We start from the raw sequence: 9,115 nt of genomic DNA on the forward strand, positions 1-9,115 counted from the left end.
GGGGTTTTTTTTTATTTTGAGTGTAGTTTGGTTAGTGACTTAGTTGGTTGAAAATGGTTTAGGGACTTTGAAGGGGATTTTGTGCTCTGAATGTGGCTATGGTAGGTGACTTAGTTGGTTGAAAATGGTTAAGTGTAGGGACTTTGAAGGGGATTTTATGTTTTGAATGTGGTTATGGTAGTTGACTTCGTTGGTTGAAAATGGTTAAGTCTAGAGACTGTAAAAGGTTTTTTTTTGGAATGTGGTTTTGTTTTGAGACTTAGTTGGTTGAATATGGTTAAGTTTAGGGACTTTGAAGGGGATTTTTTTTTTTGAATGTAATTTGGTTAGTGACTTAGTTGGTTGAAAATGGTTAAGTTTAGGAACTTTAAAGGGGATTTTGTGTTCTGAATGTGGTTATGGTAGTTGACTTAGTTGGTTGAAAATGGTGAAGTTTAGGGACTTTAAAAGGGATTTTTTTTTGTTTTGAATGTAGTTTGGTAAATGACTTAGTTGGTTGAAAATGATTAAGTTTAGAGACTTTAAAATGGATTTTCTGTTTTGAATGTGGTTATGGTAGGTGACTTAGTTGGTTGAAAATTCTTTGATCTAATTCATTGAATCTTATTGATTGCGTAGATGGAACCTGATTATAGTTGGATATTTTACCAGAACAATGAAAATAGAATGGGTATTAGGCAGGAATTTGTTGAAGGTGTCAAAAGATTTGTTGAACATACTAAGACACTTGATATTTGGATACGTTTTGGGGTTATTCGGTGTCCTTGTGTTAGATATGATGGTATAAATCTTCTAAGTGACGAAGAAGTAAAGGAATATCTTTATAGAAAGGGGTTTCACGAGGACTTTTAAAGATTGCGTGGTATTCATGGTGATGTTGCGCAAAATAACTTTGTTGTTGGAGAAAGTAGTAGGTCTGCAGGGCATAATGAATATCAAGATACTAGGATGATGTTGACACCCAATTTTGACCTCCCAATATAATTTTTAGGCTGTTATTTTATCAAATTATTTAGCTTTAATTATTAACATTTTTACATGTTATTTTATTGCAAATACGTACTAACGTATCACATTCAGAAAATGCATAAATTATTTTATCATCCTTTAGCATCATTTTTATAATTTTTAAAATTAAATAAGACATTTTTCATAAATTAAATTATTTTCCACGTAATTATGCACATCCACATTTTTTACAAATACATTATCTAATTTTCCATTATTTAGCATTATTTATTTATTAAATTATTATTATTATTATTTATTATTATTAATTATTATTATTATTTAATTATTATTATTATTTATTATTATATATTATTATTATTTATTATTTAATAGTATTATTTATTATTTAATTATTATTATCCTATTTTATTATCCCTACTTTGATTTAAATAACAGCCTAAAATTAAAGCGATTTGTCCAATTTATTTATCTTATAGCCTAATTCTTACCCAATATATTACAATACTAGCCACATTTATGTCAATTCTAGCCAGATTGCATAACAGTGTTTATCACTTTTAGCCACAAATATATCAATTTTAACCAAAGTAAAGTTTTGGCCCTATTTTAATCTCAGTCATTGATCAAATTGATCTAACGGCTGAGGTGGATTCAAGCTTTCTTTCCTTTTAAAAGACCAAACCCTAACCCTAATCCCATTTCTCCAAAAAATGTTACCTCCCTTAAGCTCTCTTTCTAACTTCTCCCTCTCTCTCCCTCTCCGTCCTCCCTCACTCTCTCTATCTTCACCCGTCCACCCTCGCCGCCTCGCGCCTCGCACCTCGCGCCTTGTGCCTTCATCCACCGGTCTACGACCAAGGAAGCCTTTCGCCAGCTAGCTTCAGCCGTCGAAGACCCGCCTCCAGCCGTCCTTCCCCCACCGCCGCTGATCGTGATCAAAACCAGCGCCACTATGCTACCAGCCATCGACGACAACAACAACGACATCCACAAGTCGCCGGCAGAAGCCCGAACCCACGCTGCCTCCCTCCGTTCATGCTCCTCTCTGGCGAAAGTAGCAACCATCCCCATTGTAACACCCCATATTCAAATACGTGTATTGGCGTATTCAAGTACGTGTATTGGTCTTATTTATATGGAATTAATTTTTTTATTTTATTTATACCAGAATTTGTCCGTCAATGGTTTCATGCGAAGGTTATTTAATAAGCTTTCCAACGATATAAAGATTTCCAAAAATAGATAGGTTTCGAATATAATCAAGTACGTTCAAAACTATAAAACGGTGGCCGGGATATTTGGGAATAGTAAATGTGCAGGAAAATTTCCTCTACACAAACTACTAAGGCCAACTAAATTTTTGGGTCAACTTTGAATGATCATAAATCCCTTAATATAATGAACTGGGAGAGCTGCGACCTATGAAAAGAAAGATCTTTGAGTCTTCTTTCCAATTCAATTAGTTTCATCTAAATTCAACGTCTGAGTAAGGAGTTATACTCGTTTTACTTGAGCCTATCAAAATAGATTTTTAGGGTCAAATTTAAACGACCATAACTCCTTGTACAGGATGAAATGGACGGCCTACTTTATATTAAATGAAAGCCCTTTGAATTATCATTCCAACGATACCAATTTCACCCAAATCCGATATCGGAGCAAAGAGTTATGATCGATCTACTTTAGCTTATCAAAACAGTCCACCAAAGGACAGATTTGACATTATTTAAATTTTAAAAGCATTTTGGTCATTTCCTATTATATTATGGATGGGAATATGTGTATATATAAATGTATATGAGTTCAAAAACTCATTTTCATCATCAATCATTGGGAAATAACAAACCCTAGCCAAATTTGACCTTTAAATTACTTTTGATTCGACCATAGAAATTCCAAAGTAATCTGATAACTGCGTTTGTCATCTCGAGAGCTTCGAACAGCACCTATTATTTATACAAACAGGATTGGATAATCAAGAGGTGAATTCTAAGGTATGAATATTGTTTGCCTTTGTTCTTTTCCATATGTATATGTGTGATAGAGGACTATATGTATTGGTTGTTATTGAAAGGTGATGGAAATAGGGTTATGTACCATTTTACATGGTTTGATTGTATTGAATTGTGGAAGGTGGATATGGTAATTTAGTTATGGAAGGTGGATATGGTAATTGAGTTATGGAAGGTGGATATGGTGATATACTATTGAATTGATGATTATTTATATCTATGGCTCAATTTGGTTTAATGGATTGGTTGGAAGGATAAATGAATCCAAACTTGATATTGGAGGATGTTGTATGAATATGCATGGCATGTGAATGTAATTGGAGTATAAGAGGGTTAAAGTGACACCCTTTATGGTGTAATTAAGGCTTACTACTTAACCACTAGTTTGGTGAATTCAAATAATTGAATTGTGATGTTTGGTTGCTAATACTAGATTGTTATATATATGTTCATAGTAGATAAGTAATCCGAAAAGACGGGAAGTCCATTTGGGACTAGTATTGAAGGTTGACAGGCAGGTATGTAAAACATACTCTATACCATATCTTTGGCATGAAAGTGAACAATTGTTCTATTAAGAAAGTTTTCAAAGTTATTCAATAACATGTGATCCATAATGGTTTTGTATGATGCCCTACGTTACCAATGAACTTGTTTCCACCCTACAAGATGTTAAAACATTTCAATACTTACTTTTCTTCCAAATCTTACATGTTTATTGCACTAATGAATGTCAAAAGGTATCCGGTTACTCAAACAAGATCCATGTGCTAATAATGACTCCAAAACGTTTCATTGATATACCAATAAGTTCCTACTTCATTGTTATGGCATTGATGACTCCAAAACAGTTCATTGATGTGCCAATGAGTTCTTACTTCATTGTTATTGCATTGATGGTCTATTTATATGTCTCTTATTGATGTATCATTATTTTAAAGTATCAAAAATGCGGTGGTGACCGAAATAATAATCTCAAAGATTAATTGAACTAAGTGATGGAAGTTCTCTCTTTTTGGGTGGTATCCCAGGGGCATAAGCCTATCATGGGTCGATCCCAGTTGATATGTACTGGAGGCAGCCTAATGGTCACAGTACAGTACAGTAATGATTACAAAGATGATAAGAATGAAGGTAAAGTGATTGAATAAATACAATGTACAGGTTGTCACAAGTTCTAGTAAGTGTGGTCCACTCCTATTATGATTTATTCACTTGTTTCTGATTTCTATTGAGCTTCTATATCATATGTGATTATCTGCAGCTTTACATACTCAGTACATATTTCGTACTGACGTCCCCCATGGGGGACCTGCATTTCATGCTGCAGGCACAGGTACCTCAGCTCATACACCGCACAAGTAGGAGCCAGGATGTCCAGCTGCTTTTGGTGAGATCTAATTTGCTTCGGGGCTTTCCGTGTCAGATCAGTCACTTTTGGTATTTTATAGAAGTTAGTTATATGGCGGGGTGTGTCCCGACCTTAGTTAAACTCTGTGTATTATCTAGAGGCTTTGTAGACCTAATGTACAGTCAAAGTGGTGTTTTGTTAATAGACGTGATGGCTCCAATGGCCAAATATTGTATATACATATATATATGTGCTCGAGCTTATACAGGTGATTATTTCCTTTTATATGCGACATGATGCTGTCTGAATTTTGGATTGTTATAGAGGTATGCATAGGAAGTATAAGGTTATGAGCTGGTTCTCCCGAGCCTCCTCAGTTACGGGTGCTAGTCCGCCCCAATAGGATTTGAGGCGTGACAAAAAGTGGTATCAGAGAAGTTCGTCCTAGTGAGTCTACAAAGCTGTGTCTACGTAGAGTCTTGTTTATCGGTGTGTCGTGCACCGTATCTATAAACAGGAGGCTATGGACATTTAGGAATTGTTTCTTTTCTTCATGTCTTAGATCGTGCCATAGAGCCTATATTGTATATGAAGTCATAGTTGACCACTGAATCCATTTGTTTCTCTTATTATAGTAATGATGCTAGTTACCAGAAGTAAGAATACCTGTAAACAAGTAGATGTGGCTACCGGAGAAGGGACTAGTAAGTCACCCACTATACCAGCTAATCAAAGTGAGGCTCCAGCTGAGCATGCATCAGAAACTTCTTCCACTCCGGAAGAAATAAAGGGGAGGAGAACTATATCCCTAGAGCCACCTATTAATGTTGCTGATCAAGATCTTAGAAATGCAGTGCAACTTTTGACTCGTATAGTTGCTGGGCAAGCTCAAGGGCAAGTCATTCCTACCACGGGTCCTAGTGGTACAGATAGGGCGGCTAGCCTTCGAACACAGGATTTTCTTACGATGGATCCTCCCACTTTTATTGGATCAGATCTTAACGAGGTCCCATAGGATATTATTGATCAAATTCAAAGGGCCTTAGATGTTATGCATGTAACGGGTAGAGAGACAGTGGAGTTAGCGGCGTATAGATTCAAAAGGGAGGCTATATATTGGTACGAGGACTGGAAATGATCTAGGGGTATTGATGCACCCCCAACTACTTGGAAAGAGTTCAAAGAGGCATTTCTTGATCATTATCTTCCATTAGAGATTCATCAGGCCCGTGCAGATCAGTTATAAAATCTTTGTCAAGGGAATATAAGCATGAAAGAGTACAGTCTCCGATTTAATTCCTTGTCGAGATATGCTTCTAATGTTGTAGCTACTATGGATGGCAGAGTTCATCAATATGTGGATAGGTTGGATCCATATCTGGTTAGAGATTGTACTATTACTGCTTTGAACAAAGATATAGACATAGCAAGGATCCAAGCTTTTGCACAGAAAATAGAAGATTAGAGGCAGAGGAGAAGAACACAGGAATTAGAAAGAGGATATTCCAAGAGGGCCAGATCTGCAGGGCAGTTCATGGCATCCCAAGGAGGGTTCAAACCATAGTTTTCTGCTAGACCACCTAGGCCATTATCTTCTTATTTGCCGCTAGTGCCCCACCACAGTTCCAAGGGTCTAAAGGAAATCAATTTGGGCACAGATGTGAGAGTCAGAGTTCGCGGACAGTGGGGTACCAAGGGCAAGGAAATATAAGCCAATCGAGACGTCCTCGAGAGCCATGCAATAAATATGGAAGGTATCATTTAAGCGCATATTGGCTGGGGACAAATATTTGATTTTGGTGTGGTATGTCGGGGCATATGATGAGAGAATGCCCACGAAGGGGCATAGGGGGTATGGCACGACCTAAGGGGTCATTTGTTGCATCATCATCATCGATGCCTTATTCAGGAAGGGGTGCAAAACCAATAGGTCATGTTAGAGGTGATAGAGGAGCCACAAGTTCTAGTGGGGATCAAAATCATACGTATGCTCTAGCGGATCGACAGAATTTAGAGGCTTCCCCAGATGTCGTTATGGGTACGTTGTGTATCTTTTTATTCGATGTATATGTCTTGATTGATCTCGGTTATACATTATCTTATGTTACTCCATTGGTTGCTGGAAAGTTTAAAAGAATACCCGAAATGTTAGTTAAGCCATTTGAAGTGTCCACACCGGTTGGGGAATCTATTATTACTAGAAGGGTTTACCGAAACTACATAGTAACTGTTTGTGGTCATGATACGATGGCTGATCTTGTGGAGTTAGAAATGGTAGATTTTGATGTTATAATGGGTATGGACTGGTTGGCATCTTGTTATGCCACAATTGATTGCTGCACGAAAAAGGTATATTTCCATTTTCCAAATAAATCAGTCCTTGAATGGAAAGGTGAAATTGGCACGCCAAGAGGTAGATTTATTTCTTATTTTAAGGCAAGAAGAATAATTTCCAAGGGATACATGTATCATTTAGTTAGAGTAAGGGATACAGAAGCGGCGCCACCAACTCTTCATACTGTTCTGGTGGTAAATGAATTTTCTGCTATATTTCCTGAATATCTTCCAAGTTTGCCTCCCGAACGAGAAGTAGAGTTTGGTATTGATGTAATACCAGGCACCCAACCAATCTCCATTCTTCCATATAGAATGGCCCTAGTAGAATTACGAGAATTGAAAGAGCAATTGAAATATTTGCTAGAGAAGGGATTCATAAGGCCTAGTATGTCCCCCTGGGGAGTACCAGTGTTATTTGTGCACAAAAAAGATGGCTCGCTAAAGATGTGTATTGATTATCGGCAATTTAATAAGGTGACTATTAAGAATAAATATCCTCTCCCAAGAATTGATGATTTATTTGATCAGTTACAGGGCCCCAAGTGTTTTTCTAAGATTGATTTGTGGTCAGGTTACCACCAAGTGAGGGTCAAAGAGAAGGATATACCCAAGACAGCTTTCCGAACACGGTATGGTCATTATGAGTTTCTAGTTATGTCATTTGGGCTAACAAATGCACCCGCAGCTTTTATGGATTTGATGAATAGGGTTTTTAAGCCATTCTTGGATGTATTTATGATAGTTTTTATAGATGATATTCTAGTTTATTCTAGATCAGAAGAGGACCATGCCAATCACTTATGACAGGCATTGCAGACTCTTCGTGATTGTAAGCTTTATGTAAAGTTCTCTAAATGTGAGTTTTGGTTAAAGTCGGTGGCATTTTTGGGTCATGTTGTATCTAGTGAAAGGATAAAGGTTGATGCTCAAAAGATAGAAGCTGTGAAGAACTGGTCAAGGCCCACAACGCCTACGGAGATTTGTAGTTTTCTCGGGTTGGCCGGTTATTATAGAAGGTTCGTTGAAGGTTTTTCTTCCATTTCAGCACCTTTAACCAAGCTAACCCATAAAGCATCCAAATTCCAATGGAATGATGCTTGTGAGAAGAGATTTCAAGATTTAAAGAACAAGTTGATTTCTACACCCGTGTTGGTACTTCCAGAAAGCACCGAAGGGTATACAGTGTATTGTGATGCTTCCAGAATTGGTTTAGGATATGTATTGATGCAGCATGGTAAGGTAATAGCATATGCTTCTAGACAATTGCGGCCACATGAGAAAAATTATCCTACACACGATCTTGATCTGGCAGCAGTTATTTTTGCTTTAAAGATATGACACCACTACTTATATGGGGTTCATGTTGATATATATACTGACCATAAGATCTTGCAATATATTTTTAATCAGAAGGATCTAAATTTAAGGTAGCGGAGATGGCTTGAACTATTAAAGGACTACGATGTTGATATCTTGTACCATCCAGGGAAAGAAAATATGGTAGCTGATGCGTTAAGTCGTAAGGCTATGATGACACCTATAGAAAGGCAAGGTATGATTAAAGATCTTCACCAGTTAGATAGTTTGGGAGTTTGCCTTCTTGAAACTCCGGATAAAGAGCTTATCGTACATAATGCTGCGGAATCTTCATTAGTAGCTGAAGTGAAAGAGAAGCAATATGCAGATCCTATTTTATTACAGCTTAAGGAGAACGTTTAGAGTGGTGCGACCAAGGCATTTGAGCTTACGCGATAAGGATTACTTCAGTGCCAAAACCGATTGTGTGTGCTGGATGTAGACGGGCTAAGAAAGAGGATTATGGCAGAGGCACATTATTCAAGATATTCCATTCATCCAGGATCAACCAAAATGTATCAAGATTTGAAAGATATGTATTGGTGGAATGACATAAAGAAGAGCATTGCAGAATTTGTAGCTGAATGTCCAAATTGTCAAAGAGTTAAAGTTGAGCACCAAAAACCTGGAGGTTATATGCAATGCATTGATCTTCCAAGATGGAAGTGGGACATGATCAACATGGATTTTGTTATTGGTTTGCCTCGTACATCCCGAAAGTTTGATTCTATATGGGTGATTGTTGATAGGCTTACCAAATCCTCACATTTCCTACCAGTTAGGACCACTTACACAGTTGAAGAGTATGCGAAGCTGTATATTAAAGAGATAGTCCGATTACATGGAGTGGCAATCTCTATTATATCAGATCGGGGAACCCAATTTACCGCAAACTTTTGGAAGTCTTTTCAGAGGTGTTTGGGAACACAAGTGAAGTTGAGTACAACTTTTCACCCTCAAACAGATGGACAAGCAGAATGTACCATCCAAGCACTTGAAGATATGTTACAAGCTTGTGTAATAGATTTTAAGGGCAACTGGGATGATCATTTACCTCTTATTGAGTTTGCCTACAATAATAGCTATC

Source organism: Capsicum annuum, chromosome 12, assembly GCF_002878395.1.
Source record: "Capsicum annuum cultivar UCD-10X-F1 chromosome 12, UCD10Xv1.1, whole genome shotgun sequence".
Lineage (NCBI taxonomy): Eukaryota > Viridiplantae > Streptophyta > Magnoliopsida > Solanales > Solanaceae > Capsicum > Capsicum annuum.